At 35.0% G+C, this 17,052-nt stretch overlaps 1 long non-coding RNA gene across 1 annotated transcript; it reads right to left on the bottom strand.

Annotated features, from left to right (window-relative positions):
- Positions 1 to 1,362: 1,362 nt before the first annotated feature.
- LOC117903160 lies at positions 1,363 to 2,750 on the bottom strand. The gene is made up of 2 exons (XR_004649486.1): positions 2,375 to 2,750; positions 1,363 to 2,313 (listed from the first exon to the last, which is right to left on the bottom strand). It is a non-coding gene; the product is annotated as an uncharacterized LOC117903160 (long non-coding RNA).
- Between the last annotated feature and the right edge of the window lie 14,302 nt (positions 2,751 to 17,052).

Below are 17,052 nucleotides of genomic sequence, written 5' to 3'. Positions count from 1 at the left end.
AAATAAAAGGATAATCAAATCTTCGTGAAACATGTACATGCATAGGCGTTCCTAGATTCACTTAACGAGATAAAACCTGCGATTGGATACACCAAGGTTGAAGATCTATGCATAGGATTTGCGTACAAGATCAATGGATGTAAACTTAAAAAAACATCATTTGGAACAAAGGTAGTCCTCTATTTAAGTAATAAGGACAATGAACCGCTTTGGATATTTTTACCTAAAAGTTATGTAACCAAATTTTCTACAAAAACACCCTTTAAGATGCTAAAGGAGCATGGAATTTCACATCTTATATATAAAGGAAAAGAGATGACTAGATATAGCACTCCTCATTTCCAATTTTTATGTAAAGAATAAATAAAGAATTAAGGGATTGCCTCTCTTATACATAAGAGAAAAGAGACAACTAGATATTCATGTAAATAAAAAAATTAGACAACAGGTTAAAACATAAATACATTTGCGAGTTAGAAAGAGATAAATGGAGTAAAGGCATGGATATAAAAGAACCGCGCTCCTTGAACGATCATCAGTATCAGTTACAAGAAGCCAGCTGAATCATGCACGCCCATCAAATAAAACTTTTTCTTATTCAATTCGAAGAGATGATTTTCGATGAGCATTTAAAAATCCTGGAAAACCTCATGCTTATTTTGGAGGATCTGGAGGAAAAGGAGCTCCAATACTCCAAGTTCGGGTTTCACTATAAGCTGTGCCCCTGGAGCGACGACGATGCTACCGATGGACCTGATACATGCCTTTGTCATACGTTACCGGCAAAGAAAGCCCAAGCTATAGACCTTATGCTTAAATATTATAGATTAAATAACAGAATGAATCCCACTCCAAAAAATAAAATATTTACTTGAAAATATAAATACGTTGTTTTTTTTTTTTTATTTTAAAGCTAATTTTTTAAACATTTTCATTATTAGCTTATCATTATAATTTAAATCATTTTTCTTAAATTAAAAAAAAAAAAAATTTAAGGTTTTCTTTTTGCTTTTAAAAATTCCATATAGGATACAGTAATGACCACATGTACTTGAAAAATATCCTTGAAGTAGTTGTTTATTGAATGTAAACTTTAATGAATTATTCCTTAATAATTTTAAAAATTCTTTCTTCTGAGGATATTGACCATAGGAGTCAAAAAATTCAGCTGAATGCTTACTATCAAAGTAAAATGCAACCCAATGCGTTCCTGGACGGTTTGAAGAATCTGTGTTAGCTATTATTAAAGCAGGATATTTAGAAATTACTTTTTTGGGAGCCTATCAGAGGGATAAACGCCTTTAAAAATTGTTTTTGTTTTTGAATGCTTGGAGAGCAAATTATCGATTTGCAATGTATTCATTTTTACAGAAGAACACGTATATTTCGATGTTTATCAATATCAATCATTGAGTCATATTCACAGTACACCAGACAAGTAACTGCTTCTGTAAGAGGCTCAGAAAAACGTCCTTCAATTCGGATGGATCCTTGAGAAATCAAATTTGAGCATACAGTTGAATTATGATGATCTGCAGTTAAGTCAAATGCTAATATAAAACTGTTTTTATCAAACATTTCCTTTGTGATTTGCAAGCCTCGATCATAATGTCTTATGCCACTTGATCTGAATAACATATTATATCCTCTAGAGCTTTGAGCATTTTCGGAATTCGAGAAATCAAATTCAAGTGCCTGCGATGGTACTTGCACACCATTTACCATTAGATTAAAGCGTTGAATTTTAAAATGATCAAAGTTGAATGGATTTAATGTCCGATTTCCTGAATATGATTTGTTTTTTACCATGCAAAAAGCTAAGAAATTAGGAAGCTGTCCAATAACTGCGTTGTCAATTGATAGCGTATTATTTCCTGGATATATTGTAAATGATTTTACTTGAACTTTGCTGTATGGATAAATGGCATTTTTAGTTTGTAAAACATGATGATGGGCCAATAAAATGCTTGGATTAATAGTTATGTGATTCATGAAAAGTTGCGCTTCCAATATCTTAAGACTTGACTCAGTATCAGTTTCCATCAAATAAAATGCTGTTTTTCAATGTTAAAAGTTATCCTCAAATCAACATTATTTATGAGTAATTTTGGCTGATTAAATATATCTCCATGAACTTTTCCGAACAGTTCAACCTTATTACTGTTTTGAAATATATTTTTGAGCAGAATGTTCCCATCGGTGTTAACATATTGACCAGATATTAATTTTCCATAATTAGGATAATACCCTTGAGTAGCTAAGTGACTTTCACTGGCATCACTGCCATAGTTTAAAATCGTTTGCAAATACGATCTATAATGATAGTTATTATCGCTCTGAGAAACCAATATATTATTTAAGTAGACTGATGAACTTCTGAACATTGAATGCAAAATATTATTAACTACTCCAACATTGTTTCCTTCAATGACACCATTATCATTTTTTCTTAGCTGTACAACAAGTCTTAAGTAAACACTTGACAGGTCTCTATATGTTTCACCATTTCCTAAGCACACGAATTCAATTGAAGAAGCACTGTCCAACGATGCTATGGGGTTGTATGAAACTTCTTCAGTTCTCAGAATAGAACTTTGTGTGGGATGTGGTTCAAACAGATCCAATTCGCTTTTCATACATTCTATATGGGTGGTCATTTTGATTTCGAAAAAATATCTTTTATGTTTAATTTCTTGGATGATTTTTTCTTTATTGATCTCGACTGCGTATGTTTGCGTCCTTGTTTAGATGATAAAAATGAGCTCGTTTTTTCCTAGACCTTCCTTTTTATTCTTTTTACCTTCACCATTTTGGAATCGTGTAAATTTATTTATTGCTTTATTTGATAGATTTTGCAGTGCAATTTTGCTTTGTTCTTGGATAATGTTTCTTAAAGGTTTTCGACCAAACTCATTTATTACAGCCTTTCCAGTTTCAGAGGCTTGATTTTTTAATAGCGTTTATCCCCGAAAGGAATAGTGGTTTTATATAATTAAAAGACCACTAAAGAAATTTCCAATTCCTCTACCTTGTTGGATAACTCTGGGTGTCACATATAGACTTCCTATATGATTTAACCCACCACCGCATTGATTTAAATAATATTGTTGATAAGATCTCGTCATGATGACTATTTCTACTCTGAACTAATTAAGATTTGTACTGTTTTATTTATAGCATTTCGATTCGTTTTCTGAAGTGTAGAGTAATAAATATTGGAACTGTTGAAGATTCAAATGGTACTTTATATCCTTTGGAATCAGTAATTAATATTGAAATTTCCTTTGGTGACCATATTTCAATAGGATAATATTCAATATTTTTTGAATTGTATGAGTTGCTCTTTTCCATTGAAATATAATACTCGAAGACATCGGGGTCTCTTGTTTCCAACACATCTTGGCTTAATAATGTCAGTGTAAACAAAAATTAATCCATTTTCAAAAACTTCAGACTCAATTGATTCATTTTCATATCTAAATGTTTCCCCATTTACTAAGCTAATAACGAATTCTGTTGTTTCTGCAGACATAATCGATGAATTATTATGATTGTCTGGTGCACATTTATTAAGATATAAGTCTGTGATTCCAACTTCCCATTCGTCATTCATGTTTTCAGGAATATTTACAATGTTTGTAAATGCACACTTAACGTTATCATTAAAGACATTTAATGAATCATTACTGAGTAATGTAACGAAAAACTGTGTTGTAAATGTCATTTTGGTTTTATGTTCTTCTCCGTTTATTAATTGTAGGAAACCCAATTAATTTTGTTTTTCCAATTTGCAAAGGTTCTCTGTTTCTAACAGATCTACTCAACTTTTCCCGTCCGCTTACGTATTTCAAGTCTTGTAATGGTTTTTGTTCACTTTTATCCCTCTTAAGTTTTGCTCTTAGTTTTTGCTGCTTATCGGTAAGCTTTACTTTAGACACTGCTTGTATTTTTGATACTTGAGTGTCTACAAATGGAGTATCTAAAAATGATGTGTCCTTTACTTTACGTTTATTATGCGTTGACTTAAAAGTTTTTTCAGGCATTAAATCTTCATCGTCGCTGAGATTAGGTAAATCATGGGACTCATTATCTATTGAGAGTTCCTTTTTTGGATTAACATTATTTTTATTGTAAAGAATATCAGTTGTTGGCATTACATCAAACCCGACTGAGTCGTCTTGTGTTTGTGTTCCAGTGGTTTTAGATGATGGATGTGATGTTTTTAGACTAGGTCGTACATCCATTGTCTTATTTCTTTTTTATTTTGATAGTAACACAATTCTTGACGTATTTTGATCCATTTATTATAGTCACTAGTTTTCTTATCATTTAAAATAGGTAAAAATGTTATATTTATTAAATCGTTTTCATTTCCACCTTTTATTAGTTTTTGATAAGCATTCGGACGCATTAAAATTACTTTGCTTAATTGATGCGTATTTCTAAGCATTGTTTAATATTTTTTCAAAAATCCCCGAGAGCAATGAACTGATTAGAATTGGTAAAAATCCTCCCTTTTGGATTAGAACTTTTCTCTTGGAATTGATTGAACGTTTTGGACATGAAATATAACGTAATGCATTTTTTATACTTTTGAGAGCATATAGTTGAGATTTTGATATCTTATGATTTCCTTGTAATGTGTTCAACACTATTTCCACTAATGCTTTCACCAACTCAATATCACAATTACCTATAATTGCATTTCGAAGTTTGTGGTTGGCCCTTTTGAGCACATACAATAAATGTTTGTTCGCTTTCAATCGATTTAGATTCTTTTTGTAAACCATTTTCATCAGCAAAGCAAATGGTGTACACAGAATTAAAAATATCTGTTCGAAATCTCAGGAGATCATTTATTCCCTGAGTAAGGTCAATAAGTAAATAACCATGTGGCTCATCTGTGACCTCCTTATATATTCTAAATAGCTCCTGAGAGTTCTCAGGATAAATTTGTCTTGCCAAGCATTGAAATTGCAGTTTATCTCTGGGGTTTTTGAATGCAACGATGTATTTTGTGTTTAGAGAAATATCTCGCGTATGTGATGATTTATGAAAGATGTTTTGTGTAACTACTATTACAGATAAGTTCCTGTGGTGAGATCCTCTCGTGAAAAGCTCGCATACATTTTTATTAAATGCCCCCATCATCAAGTCATCTAATATTAAAAGAATGGGTTCATTCGCTTCATTTTCAATTTGTTCAGGAATTCCTTTATAGTATTCGATGTTATTGAAATTTGGCTTAGCGTGTTCCTCACCATAACACCACAGTATTCGATCAATTGAAATACTTAGCATTTCATTCCTATTGTTTATTAAATTTTCTAAAAACGTTGTCTTTCCAGACCCTGAAGGACCACAAATTAGCATTGTAAAAGGATGTATAAATTGTTTAAACATAGCTGATGTTTTTTTTTAATAAGTTTTATTTATTGAAAATTTATATAATATTTTCTATCCTTTAAAACAATTTATTTAGGTTTCTCCTGATCGCGTTTTTTGTGACAGTTCTTTTCGTAATGAGTATCAGAACCGCAATAATTGCAGTAAACAAGTTCTGTGTATCCTCTGTTGCGTTGATCACTTCCAAACATACGCTTAAAGAAGTCCATTTTAAACAACTACTTTATGCAAGCGCTTATTCCATACTGGGATTTTATATTCTATACATATGTTTCACCATTACAGTATACATCATAGTTCGAATTTTCCAAGAAAACAAAAGCTTGAATACATTATTTAGTGCACATCTAAGAGGAACTTTTTGTGAATTCTACAGTTGGTATAATAATTTGGAAATAAGGTCAGACTTTTTCCTATATCAATATCAATAATGGTATTTGTTAAATACTTAGACAAGAACTTCTTCTTAATTCCACCACGTACTATTACGGTGCTAAATCTGTTAAGTGGTGATAGTATTTCACCTAAACTTAAATACGATATTTCACCATCTGACCAGTCCAATCCATTTATGGTCTGACGGTGCATGTTCTGCTGTTTAATCATTTCATGATCCAATTCATTTAGATGATATGGTGGTTTGAAATGAAAGAAGTTTGGCGTTACTGATCCGGTTTGCATAAACGCCAATTCTTTAATAAAAGTTGTTTATTATTCCCAAAGAGATATTGAAAATCAACTATCACGCTTGAATTCCTGTCGATCGAGTTCATGTCGGCTTAAGATTTTTTAAGAAACTGAATGAATCAGTGATATCTTTCCCCTTTTTATATACCACCCAATTCCGCAAAGAGTTCTTAGTTTAAAAAATCATTCAACCCTAATGGACACGCTGCAATCAAAAAGAATTAGGTCCACCAGAAAGAAGCAAGACCACGAAGTCATTTTCGGGCTCGAATATTATGTAGTACATAATTTAAAACTAAAATGCGGCTTTTCAACTACACGAAAATTCACACCAATGATCTGGATGCAACAAAGCAAAAACAATTTCATTGGACTGGACAAAGATGAATGGATGCAGTTGATTACCTACAAGGAGTATATTCAATTAAAACTTGATCAGTATGATTTCTTGATGCCTGATACAATTATAGATCATCCCCTATTGACCACTATTAAATGTAATTTTAGATTCAGAAAATCCGATAAGCAGTATGTTTTTATAATAAATCAGTTTGGAAATAAGATTGAATTTGATAGCGAGTCCTGGAGATCATTTTTAAGATTAGGTATATTTTTTACAACATTTTTATGTTGGAATACGATACTTAAACAACAAATTACATTCCTGTACTATAATAATATTATTCCTAAATGTGCTGCTTTTACAAAAATTTGATATTCAACTCTCTGACTTGGATGGTACTTATGATAAAAATGTTCAAATAGATTTAACGCGTTTATGCTTTGAAATTTCAAAAAAAAATGTATATTCAAATAAAACGCGATGTTCTTGAGTATAATCAATCACTTTTGAATACGCAATCATCCAGAAACAATAATAAAAAATAAAAATAAAAATGAGTAAACAACAAGTTGTGAATGAAATACATAAGCCTGCCAGAAAAAACTTTATCCGACGTAAATTCGTTCAGATGGGCATTAATGATACTTGGCAAATCGACTTAGTTGAAATGATACCCTATTGTAAGGAAAATAAAGGATTTAGATATTTGCTAACCGTGATTGATACATTCTCAAAGTATGCATATGCAGCTCCCGTTAAGTCGAAAACAGCATTAGATGTGCTATCAGCAATGAAAAAAATATTAAAACTATCTAACCATAAACCTAAAAATATTCAATCTGATCAAGGAAAGGAGTTTTTTAATGCTTCCTTCACTGAGCTTATGAAAACAAATAACATAAACCATTACCATACATATACACACCTAAAAGCATCTATTTGCGAGCGTTTTAATAGAACATTAAAAAATCGTATGTGGAAAATGTTTAGTATGCAGGGAAATCATACCTGGATTCATAACTTGAAAGATCTAGTGAATGATTACAATAATTCATATCATCGAACCATAAAAATGAATCCTGTAGATGTCAACAAACAAAATGAGGAGTTTATATTGAAAACAGCTTATAATATTTGCAAGGTTTTCCCTAAACATAAGTTTTCCATTGGTGATCCTGTTAGAATAAGTAAATATAAGGGTATTTTTACAAAGGGATATGAACCTAACTGGACAACCGAGGTTTTTAAAATTTCAAAAGTAAAGTCTACCAGTCCAGCAACATATGAACTGGAAGACTATATGGGGGAAATGATTAAAGGATCATTTTATGAAAAAAAAAAAAAAAAAGTGAAAGATGAAAATGCTTTCTTAGTGGAAAAAATAATCCGACGAAAGAAGGATCAAGTTTTTGTTAAATGGTTAGGGTTTGATGAAACACATAATTCCTGGATAGATAAAAAAAGTATATTAAAATAATTGAATAGAAAGAAAACATTTTTTTTTTATCTCGTTTTATTTTTTTAATATACAAAATAGTTTAAAAAACATAATATTTATAAATATTTATAATTTAAATTTTTCTATAATATATGCTCATTATTACTAGGATCTATAATATTTACAATTTCAAAGTGATTATGTGCTAACGTTGAAATATTATCGGATAATATAAATCTTTTGTCATCCTTATAATTTAGACTTATCTTATTTACAATTTCAGTGTAAATTTTATGACCTCTACTTCTGATTACTCTCTGCTGTCCATAATATGTTTTTTTATGTTTAATGCATTCAATATACTGAGCATGTGATAATCTTTTAACTACCGACTTTTTACTCCTTTAATCTTTTTGACGTTATGGTCAGTGCTATTATCTTTGGCAACTAAATAAGAGTATGCTTTCGCTTTTAACCCTGCAAATGAGGTCATTATTCGACCCGCATTTTCGTCTTTCATTAATCCTAGTTCTTTGTTATTGGCCCGATTTATCCCGAAAATGTTTGACTCTTGGTAATTTGAGGTATCAAAGCGACTAGGATTGTCTTTAATTAATTGATAAAAATCTTCTTTTGATGATATAATAAATGAATCTGTATCCATGTAGAGTATTTTTGATGATGGGCATTTTATAGAATGAAAATTATAGAAATAGTCATACATTAACCATTTTGAAAGTTCTAGTACACAAACTCCAATGTATATGGGTTTATCATAGAAAATTCTTGATTTAGTGGACTCAATGGCAGCTAAATTTTCACCAAAGATTTCAACACTGTGAAAAAATTATGTCTAGCTATGCGTTGTCTAAACCCTGCGGAATTTTGTCTTGAATTATAATGTTTAATTAATGCGACCTCACGTCGCTTTTCTACATTCTCCATCGTTTTACCGTAGACAGCATTAACCATTAATTTATAAAAGTTTATCTCAAACTCATTCTTAGCTACTTTTCTATGGGATGTATTTAGATCAATATAGGGTTTAAGCCAACATGATTGCTTAAAAGATAATACTCGCGATATTTTTTCTAAAATCATCCCTTGTTCTATGCATAACTGTAACTGTTTTATATGTAATATATAATTCTTTTTATCAGATAAGTCCGCTATCAATTTTGATTGTTTTCCGCCTGGAGGAATCTTGTTTTCGGGGCAGAATGGTAAACTATTATGTTTATTGTGTATAGAATCAGGATATTTCAGATCTACTTCTAAGATGTATCCTACATCCCCGCAAGCAGATATACTTAGAGCGTTGAAAGATTGAATTTCATCGTTACTTAGAAATTTGAAATTGGAATACGGAAGTGGCTGACTCATTGCCCAACCATATAAATTGTTAGCATCAATGTACGCTAGATAGTTTATAGGTTCACTAGCCCTGAATCTTTCATTTAAATATTTATTATTTGCCGTAGCTAACCGTTGAGTGCATTGAGTTAACCCTCCGCGTACTGAAGTTTTCAAAAAGTTATATATATCAGGATCACTAACTAGCTCCAATTCTATCTTTGTATATTTAAGCATTGCATCCCATGAAACAGAAGGAGCAGTAACATAATTTATTGGGTCTAACTTATATATTCGTGAGCAAATACTCCTAAAGTTTTCAAACACATCAGCAAGAATTAAAACATCGCTTTCTAAGTATAATTTCAAATAATCTCGAATACTGCAGCAATTAAATGTTCTCCAAACCTTCTGAGCAAAATTATAGTCTTCTAAACTACACTCCTCATCACTCAGTGAGTTGAAAAAAAATTCTCTCGAAGGTAGTTGGGGTTCATCAAATTTGTTAAAGCTATCTAAATATTCATATGGAAATACTCCTTTTCGCCTTAGCATATCAAATTTTTCCCCTTGATACTTGTTTTTTAAAATTTTAAAATTTGATGGATCCATATAACTAGCAAGTTTTTCTAAGCTCGAATTTAAAAATCTATTTGAATCTATGTATCTTATTTTATAATGTTGATGATTTGAAAAATCAATCTCAACAATTTGAGTTAGCGCAATGTATAACTCTTTGTTACACGGTATGGGCTTAAGTTCATCTTTTATTGATGTTACAAATAAATGAATATCATAACGAGACAAGTTATGAAAAACTACCGGAAAAAAAAGGATCGCTTAGTTTAAATGTTTGCTTACAAACCTTATGAATAGGACCTACATATTGGCCTGTGAATTGGTTAAAAAACTTCTCCCGGTCGTCAGTCGAAATGGGCTCATCACAGGCATAGCACTCTCCATGTTCCTGATAGTCCTCATCCCAAATGTTGAACTCGTAGATTGGTTTTTTAGCGGATAACCAGTACTTCTCATAAAGTCCCATGGTTTTCGATCGAAGCACTTGGCAGAATTGATCGATACAATCTGGTCCTGAAATAGCGTAAATCTTAATGTTTTAACTGTTTTACTACCTTTAGATTATGATAATATTTACCTTCATATGTCCACATCTCATTTAAATGATGATTATAGTTATGTACAACATAAAATGACACTGCACATGCCGTATGCTTCTGAGCCATAGTGGTAGATGATTTTAAGGGATCATTCAGATTCCTATGAAAACTTTCCAATACAGCTTCGATATCAGCATAAATGACCACAGGGGAGATAGTTTTTGATGAAACTTTTAAAACCGTTTTGGTATTTGGAGTAGGATATTGTGCAGCAACTTTTCCGCACTCTTTATTGTCATGGGTGGTATTTGTGGTAGTATAAAATTGTAAACAATTTTCACAAAAATATGCAGAGCAATGGGATTTATTATGTTGAGAATAGCATAATTTTTTTTCACGCACGTTATATAGGCATAATGCATCATTTGCAAAGAGTCATTATTAATTCCTAATAGGTTGATGTGATGTCCTCGAATTCCTTTAGTCCTCACTGTTGGTCCTACTACGTTCTTTCCATTGTCATCGATTTCATACACATTTATGCTAATATTAGGATTGGATAATTCAAATCTCTTTATTCCTTTGTTTGTGATTGGAAACTCAATCCCAGAAAAATCCAGTCTCACTCCGTCATAGCAAATTATGTCTTGTCTGATGTCTATCATTCGATAATATGAAGGGTTTGTTAACTTATCTCTTTTTTTTTTTTTTGGTTTGCAGTTGAGAATGTAGTGCTCAAGTGCCGCCTATATGCAAATGATGCTAAAAAATTGACCACTTGAAGCAATAATCATCTTCATTTTTTAACATTTATTAATGCATTTCGAGATTTTATTTTATTGGGAGCTGGTATAAATCTATTTACAGCGATATGCTCCAATTTAATTATTGTCAGCTCAAAATATTCAAATTTTTTATTGCCCAACCTGAATCCTTCTCCTGGAATTCACTACTTAGAGTGATTAAAAGGTCAACGGCCTCATTTAGATGTTCATCAATCTCATCATTTGCATATATAGACTTATATGATGTCACGAAATGCTTCATCGTTTCCGATAAGGTTTCATCATCTGTTTGTTTGACATACAGTCCATATACTTTTAGATTGAACTTAGCCGACCCGTACTCACTCATACAGTAACGCACTAATTTGGTTAAGTCCGCTTTGCAATCATTATAAAATTCTTTTAAATCGAGCCGGTCACTTTTATCAGAGCGAACACGATATGATTTTAACGGAAATCGTGACTCTGTTGAAATTACGATAACATTTTCATTATCTTCGAGTTGCGCTGCTGTTGCATTCTTATGTTTTTCTGACATTATATGACGCATTTCCCTGGACGTTGGGTAACTTTCACCGCAAGTTGTACAGGTGATAGTGGGTTTTTCAATAGAAGTCTCCAATCTACGACGTTTTGATGCGCCTGACGTTGATGCTTCTTGATCGCTTGACCCTTTGGTCATAAGTACTTCAAAAGCATTTAAACGGTTCGAGCATTCCTCATAATGAGCATACCATTCTTTTAATTTAAAGGACTTAGAGCATTGATCACACACAATTTTAGATTCCATTTTAGTTTTTTTATTTTTTTTGTATCACTAACCACTTGCAACCACTTTCACTATTAGAATAGGACTAAGGGATTTGTGCATCCATGAGGTTCTATTTATCTGGCACTCACTTGACCGTTGAATGAACAAAGGTTCTGTTATCTTTTCCAAACCTGTTTCAAAACCTCCCCGGCATTCTACCTAAAATCTACTTCTTCTTTTTTGTGGAATCCTCTATTAGAAAAACCATGTTGGAAACGAATCCTATGAGTCTCTTGTTAGAGTGAAATTTGCACCAATCAAAGTAAAAAAAAAACTATCCATTGAAAATAAATATTGTTTTAAATTTATATTGTATTTATTATATATTATTTGTAGAAAAATACATAAATTAATTGTATTAAACATAAATAAGAATATTATTAAAATTTCGTTTCGGCTCTTTCTACCGCAGCTATTAAATCGGCATTATCTTCGTCGCGAAGAAGTTCCTCGAATCGTTTTTGCCCCTTCGTCATTATCATCGACCAAATCGAATATACTGTCATCATCCGGGAAGTTGAATGTTTGAATTTCGTCAATCGGAGCAGCAGTCATTAGGTCATCGAGACTATCATCCCATACAATATCACTTAAGACGTTCCCTTGCATTATATATTCTTGCGTTTTAATTCCGAATATCTGCGAAAGGTCCACGGAGTCGGGCTGGGTGTCCAGATCTATAGCTGCCTCAGGTTGCGAGTTTATAAAAATAATTTCGAGGTCGTCCATCTTAGTTTAGAATCCAATAGTTTATGATAAGGCTTGTAGCTGTGAGTAGCTATTATATGGGCATGTGACTATAGGACAGTGTTAGGCATACACACCGACAAAAGAAATGATAACGAAAGTAAACGAACAGTCTAGGGTCTAGGATGTCCTTTTACAGAGAAAAAAACCATAAAAAACGAAAAGAGATAAACGTCCCATAAATTAAATAGTGCCGCAGATTCATTTGAAAGGGACGGGATGAAACACTTGCTTGAGGGATGTTTGACCAGATTCATTTGAAAGGGGCTGGATGAAACACTTGCTTGAGGGATGTTTGAATCGTTGTAGGGACCCAAATCACATAAGCAGGGGAGAGGGATAGTTGTTTGATGCTTGCAGGTAACCAATCATATAAGCAGAGAGAGATGGATAGTTGTTTGATGGTTGCTGTCCAGGATTATTGATCATGGATTTTTGACAAAGTTAGTTCACATTTTGTCCGCTAGGGGGCGCCACAAAAGTAGTAGGGATTTAGGGGATTGCTAGGGTCTAGGATGTCCTTTTACAGAGAAAAAAACCATAAAAAACGAAAAGAGATAAACGTCCCATAAATTAAATAGTGCCGCAGATTCATTTGAAAGGGACGGGATGAAACACTTGCTTGAGGGATGTTTGACCAGATTCATTTGAAAGGGGCTGGATGAAACACTTGCTTGAGGGATGTTTGAATCGTTGTAGGGACCCAAATCACATAAGCAGGGGAGAGAGATAGTTGTTTGATGCTTGCAGGTAACCAATCATATAAGCAGAGAGAGATGGATAGTTGTTTGATGGTTGCTGTCCAGGATTATTGATCATGGATTTTTGACAAAGTTAGTTCACATTTTGTCCGCTAGGGGGCGCCACAAAAAGTAGTAGGGATTTAGGGGATTGGTTTAGACTCGCCACAAAGTAGCATTCGATATAGGAGTGTAGTATATTTACTATAAGTCGAATTAATTAATTTTTGTCTTCTCATCCTTTATGACTCCATTCTTGTTGTGAGCTCTTACCATGCAATATTTCCATATGCTTGGCTAAATATTAGATCCAGAAAGCATTTACATATATTCACAATGTAATGTTAATAAATATCCTAAAAGTATGTATTTTAGCATGATCATGTAAGTAACAGATCCTATAAGAATTTATTTCTTAATAGGAATGTTAATGGTAGTTACGATCCTTGCTAAGCAGAATATCCCATAGCAGGCAAACACTAGCGCCAAGTAGTGAGAATGCACTCGAATATCGAGATCATAAACCACTTTCACCGATGTGGAGCCCCTGGTGAGAATTTACTCGAATATCGCGTTCATGAACCACTTTTCCGATGTGGCGCCCCCTGGTGAGAATTTTACCTTGGGTACCAACCCCCTAAATCCCTACTACTTTTGTGGCGCCCCTAGCGGACAAAATGTGAACTAACTTTGTCAAAAATCCATGATCAATAATCCTGGACAGCAACCATCAAACAACTATCCATCTCTCTCTGCTTATATGATTGGTTACCTGCAAGCATCAAACAACTATCTCTCTCTCCCTGCTTATGTGATTTGGGTCCCTACAACGATTCAAACATCCCTCAAGCAAGTGTTTCATCCAGCCCCTTTCAAATGAATCTGGTCAAACATCCCTCAAGCAAGTGTTTCATCCCGTCCCTTTCAAATGAATCTGCGGCACTATTTAATTTATGGGACGTTTATCTCTTTTCGTTTTTTATGGTTTTTTTTCTCTGTAAAAGGACATCCTAGACCCTAGACTGTTCGTTTACTTTCGTTATCATTTCTTTTGTCGGTGTGTATGCCTAACACTGTCCTATAGTCACATGCCCATATAATAGCTACTGGTAACACCCATTTGTACCCGCTTCTAGCTGTAGCCCCCCCTGCCACCAGCCGCTGGCAACAGCCATTTTGGCTTTCAGCCTTTAGAAGCACTTTCCTGTCTAAAGGTGCGAATTGCTCGCCATTCTGCATATTTTATGAACTAATTAACTGACACACAGGCAAGCGGGGAGGGTAGCGCTCCTCTTCCGCAAGCGCCCCCTGGCACCTGTTTTTCCACCCCCTTGCCGGCAGACTTGGTCTTAGATTTGGGTAAATAATAGTCATAAAGTTGTGTATTTTGGTATTGTTCGTTCGTGTTTCTCCGTGTGCTCCGTGTCCGTGTCCTGTGTGGTTGCTGTGGCGCTCGCCAAAAATTTGTTCTAGTACGAACAAAAAATCAGAGAGGAGCAAAAAAAAAATACTGGAAAAAGCAAGCGTGACTGTACCGGAGGGAGGAGAGAGGAAACAGAGTTGCAGCTGTGTGTGTGTGTGTATGTTTGCATAATCTCTAATTAGGAGACTTACAAACACACACACAGACGCACACGCACATAGGGGGCACTCACACACACAGAGATATGGGAGCTAATAGGTGCGTAAATGATGTTTTCCATTGCATACTTTGCAGCGGCGCTTCGGTTGTTCCACCTCCACGCGTGGCATTGGGTGAGTACAATGGTGGGGAGGGGGTGGGGGACGAGTAGCTGACTTTTGGTGCTAAAGCGCGTTCATCTTGCTCCTGCTCTGTCCGCCCACCATTCTGCTCCATCATCCCAGAGCAGAGCAGGGGATGGCACAAACCCCCGGAAAAGTTCCGCAGCTCCAACCACCTCTGGGTGTACGCTCGTTATGCGCGTGCATGTAAAACATTTCCGTGTTTCCGCTTCCTCTTTTCTCTTTTGTTTTTTTTTTGGCTTTTGCTTTTGTTTCATCCGCTGCCACCTACCACAAGCAGGAGCAGGAGCCGTAGCAGGAGCAGCAGCAGCACTCTGCGATTGAGGCATTTCAGTTTAGGCAGCGCAGATGCCACACCAGGGTGTAAGTGGATGTAGAGGGCAGGACGGTGTAATACCAGAAATAGATTATTACACGGGGCTGTGAACTGGCTTCAACGATTTAATCTCTCATCGCACAGTGGGTGTATCAATCACTTGTTGGTTTTATATTTCTATTCGAATTCGATGAATCAATCTTTTTTCTTTTTTAACTTTTGTAATGCATTCAAATTTCGTGATCAGCTTGAAATTTTATTATTACAATTTTTTACTTTGTTTGTCACCATTTCTTCTTGTTGTTGTTGTAATTTGGTTATTATTGTTGGCTCTGCTTTTTGGCACAGCGCCAGGGAGAGAGTGTGAGAAAGAACCAGAGAGAGGGAGACACGGTGAGAGTGAGCGAGGGAGAGAGGTTAGAAAAACATCGTAAATTTGTGTGTAATTTGAGGTTTTCTTCTTTGCCAAACAACAGCAGCAGCGGTCCAACAACAAGGGCGTGGTATGCATCCTCCATCTGCTAGAAAATCTCTCCCTGTCCCCGAAGTACCCACCCCTCTGTCAACGCTTTCCTCGCCCATACTCTCTCTTCACTCCATAGCTCTATTCTTTCTCCTTTCGTTCTCTCGCTCTCCCCGCCATTGTTTTGTGGGCAAATATGTAATTTAAATTAATTTTTGTTTTTTAAGCTTTTCATAGACGATGTCTGTTAATAAAATATTTTGAGCCCTCTCCGGCCCCGGCACCTGGTGTACACCACCCATCCTCCCTCCTGCTACTATTGCTCCTCCACCTCCATTCCCTTTGGCTTTCTCTTACTCTCCTACACTCCCCTCGGCACCCATCCACAAACTTGGCTTAAACTTTGTTCATATAAAGTTTTCGGCAAAGTAAGCAGAGGAAGATGCCAGCTTCTGTTTCACGACTCCTGCCCTGCCGCATCCTCATCCTGCCACATCCTTCAGCTGCTGCTGCTGCTGCTTCGGCTTGATGAAATTTTTGTTGAGTTACACCCTCCCAACCCTGCCCCAACCGTGGCTATAATGCAGCTCCGTGTGTGTGTGTGTGTGTGTGTGTGTTGGTGTGGGGCCGTTGGAGGCGTGGCCAGTCTGGCAATTGTATAATTTTCATAAATTACGCTCCATTAATTTCTGACGCACACCCGCCGCCTGCTCTCCACCCCGCCACACACCACGCTTTTCCCCCTCACTCTTTATCTCTGGCTAATGCAAACACTTCAAAAGGGGTGATGAAGAGGAGCGAGAAAAGGGAAGCGACACAGTGGTCTACTTTGAGAAAAATACTTCTCGAATTTCTCTGCATATCAATGGCACATGTGCAGGGCCGCTGTAGCATAAACATATCAATAGCACTGTTAACATTACAGATAAACAACGCTGTTAATGCCAAAAGTGAAGAGCGCTGTTAACACCACAGACGATAAGTGCAGTTAACACCACAGAAAAACAGAACTGTTAACAGCGCAGACTGTAACAGCGTGTTACAGCTCGCCAGGAACGATCTCCATTAACAGCGCACTGTA

Source organism: Drosophila subobscura, chromosome A (genome assembly GCF_008121235.1).
Source record: "Drosophila subobscura isolate 14011-0131.10 chromosome A, UCBerk_Dsub_1.0, whole genome shotgun sequence".
Taxonomy (NCBI): Eukaryota; Metazoa; Arthropoda; class Insecta; order Diptera; family Drosophilidae; genus Drosophila; species Drosophila subobscura.
The sequence above is the reverse complement of the archived record's forward strand: the minus strand, read 5'-3'. Positions and strand labels throughout refer to the sequence as shown.